A 3,577-nucleotide genomic window follows, 5' to 3' on the forward strand; every position below is an offset into this window, starting at 1 on the left:
GTGTGTGTCTGTGCAGCCAGGCGTGAACCTGTTTATAATATCCTGCAGCAGAGATTTTAGTCAAATGTCAAGCTTTTATCACAGAGTGTTTTCTCAGAATCTCTACTTATATCAACTCTTATTTTTGAAGCTTTTTGCCGTCGTTAATTTTGCTTATTAATAGATTTTTACTCACCGTAACGAAGTCTGACGAGGCAAGAAATTAGATTTTCGTATATAATCAAGTTTGTTTAGAGCTAGTTTACTTTAGCCAGATAACATAAACCAATTTATTCAGCGACAAAATTAAAATGAGCATACCCAAAATTTCAATAACCCTTCGTTGCACAGGAAAATTGAGTGTGCACCAGGACGGTAAGTTAGCCTGGATGCCAGCCGATCTTAGCCCCGCCCACATCCTTTGAGTTCTGGAAGTTCTGTCTGGTCTTGATCCGTTGTGGAGCAACTATGCTCGAACCAGAGCTGTTCGGACCCATCAAATTGTCAGGACGGGCTTCATACGATGATGGACAGATGTAACGTAATCAACCACGTCACCAAAGAGCGCTTGCGTTAAATTTGTTTACACGAAAGATAGCTGGCACTGGAGTCCTCAGATGTGTAGATTCCGCCATGGCGTCTGTTATAGAAGATACCGACAGCGCATTCATTTTAAAAGAAGAACAGAGATCCGCGATCAAGGCATTTGTTGATCGGTCTTGACTCAGTCCTGCCCTGCCCTGCCTTGGTCTTGACTCAGTCCCACCCTGTATTAGTCTTGGTCTCGACTCAGTCCCACCCTGCCTTGGTCTTGACTCGGTCCCATACTGCCTTGGTCTTGACTCAGCCCTGCCCTGCCTTGGTCTTGGTCTTGACACAGTCTTGCCCTGCCTTGGTCTTGGTCTTGACACAGTCTTGCCCTGCCTTGGTCTTGGTCTTGACTCGGTCCTACCCTTCATTAGTCTTGGTCTTGACTCGGTCCGACCCTGCCTTGGTCTTGACTCGGTCCCATACTGCCTTGGTCTTGGTCTGGACTCAGTCCCACACTGCCTTGGTCTTTGTCTGGACTCGGTCCCGCCCTGCCTTGGTTTTGGTTTTGACTCAGTCCTGCCCTGCCTTGGTTTTGGTCTGGACTCAGTCCCACCCTGCCTTGGTCTTGGTCTGGACTCGGCCCTGCCTTGGTTTTGGTGTTCAGTCGGTCCCACCCTGCTTTGGTCTTGGTGTTGACTCGGTTCCACCCTGCCTTGGTCTTGGTCTTGACTCGGTCCCACCCTTCATTAGTCTTGGTCTCGACTCGGCCCCATACTGCCTTGGTCTTGACTCCGCCCTGCCCTGCCTTGGTCTTGCACTTGACTCAGTCTTGCCCTGCCTTGGTCTTGGTGTTTAATGGGTCTCACCCTGCCTTGGTCTGGACTCAGTCCCACCCTGCCTTGTTCTTGGTCTTGACTCAGTCCTGCCCTTCCTTGGTCTTGGTCTTTACTCGGCCCCACCCTGCCTTGGTCTTGGTCTTGACTCTGTCCCACCCTGCCTTGGTCTTGACTCAGTCTTAACCCCTCAAAGTCTTGTCTAGATCTCGATACACTCTGGTCTTGGTGATGACTTGGTATTGGTTTAGGTGGTCTTGTGAAGACATGATGTAAGAATAACTTTATGCCCCAAAACTGACAGATTGTGGTCATACTCCATTATTGACTATTGGTAGGAAAACGCAAAATACAAACTAAGGTCCCCTGTGTCAAAATTTAAGAGACTTCGTACCCCAAACTATCCACCCGACCTCCTGAGGTTTCACGTCACACGTCGTTATGTAAATTCTACTATTCATTCATTATTGGCACAGCAACAACATGACATAGTCACAGAGACGTAAACATAGTCCACCTTTGAGGGACCTGTGCCATTCTTTTTCCAGTAAAGAAGGTTTCTTATTGTCTAACATTATCTAAATTGCAACAGACTGCAGTACAGGAGCCGCACTACTTTATCACTTTTAGAACATACAGATGACCCTTCAGGGCTTTCTTTTTACAGGAATCTGTTAAATAAATTATCTTAAAAAGAGCTAAAATGTGCTGGCGATGTTTGATAAATTGTAGTTAACACTTAGTCAGCTGTGTTTACTCGCCAAAATGACATTGTCTCATTTGGTGTACTGTAGTTTCCCACAGGGAATCAGTGTTGTAGTCTACGTGATACGCAGGAATACGCAGTATACCTACATGCCCATTTAAAAATGCCCAATGGCCCACAACAACATACTTTCCATTGTATTTTGATTTATTTTGAATTGGCATCTGTGTTTTACTTCACATAGGCTAAACAAATAAGTAAATTGGTGCATTGAAGTGCATCCAAATACAGGGAATTAAATCCTTGATGCTCCAAACCTCCCTGGAGAGGACATCCAGACCCCCCACTGTGATATGCCCCTCCCTCCCGCAAAGGCAGATTCAAGGCCAATGTATGTATACAGTACAGTAAACCCACTACAATACATTAGACTACACCACTGCAGGGAACTCGTGTTTAGAAGTTTTAAGTAATTGTTCTTCCGTTTTCATTTCGTACTTTAGAGGACATTTGGTTCCCATAAAGGGAGAAGAACAAGAATACACACACACACACAGACACACACACACACCTAAGAACACATGCATACGGTACACAAAATGCAGTCACGGAAGAGTGGGATTGCTCAAGCCTGCCATTTTTCGGTACATGGGCTAAAGTCAGATTAGTGCTAGTCTGTCTGTCTGCTTTCACGGAGAAACACGCTTAATCCCTGTTTAATCCCACCTGCAACGGGATCGGCCACCACCTAAGACTCTGATGGCTATTACCTCAAATCTGGGCATTACACACAGACTTCCAAACACCTGGGCCAAGAGACAGACACAGGGAGAGACTTATGTAAAATAAAAATAAATAATAATTAAAAAGAAGTATATTTGTTTTTGCAATTCTGCGTCTGTCTCTTTCACTAATACTGCATGTTGAATTGAGTCAAATTGAATTAAAAAGAGAGAAGCAGGAAGATAAGTGGGAAGAAAAGTATTGTTAAAAGTAAGGGAAAGTAAGGGAAAGTAATGTAATAGATGAAGGGGGACCAACTGAAGGAAGATATATGCAAAAAAAGAGACAACAGTATAGCAACATGAATCACGCCATCCGACAAAGTGTAAAAAAACACTAAGAAGGAGGTAGAGAAGGGGAAAATGGATGAAAAATGAAAGTGAAAAGTCACGATCAGAGTGAGATCAGCATTGTGTGAAAGAAAAACGCAGCTCCTTTATTTTAGTTTTCTACGTTTGACGCTGGCAAAACAGAGTACATCAGCTCATTCACAACCAAAAAAGTACAACACAATGAAGTCCAAAACTATCCAAATATAAGGAGATACACAGTTAAATACCACATGTTGTTAGTTTGAGGGCTGGAGCTCTTTTAATGATGATTTTTAACGTCACATACATATGCACAGCACAACGTTGACTCCGCATTTAACCCATGCTATCATCATGTTATTAGCTATTACGCCATCTTGTTGCGTCCTTTACTTTTACAATGGTTTTGATGGACGGTCCTATATATATATATA

The sequence above is a fragment of the Etheostoma cragini genome, chromosome 4, assembly GCF_013103735.1.
Source record: "Etheostoma cragini isolate CJK2018 chromosome 4, CSU_Ecrag_1.0, whole genome shotgun sequence".
Classification (NCBI taxonomy): Eukaryota; Metazoa; Chordata; class Actinopteri; order Perciformes; family Percidae; genus Etheostoma; species Etheostoma cragini.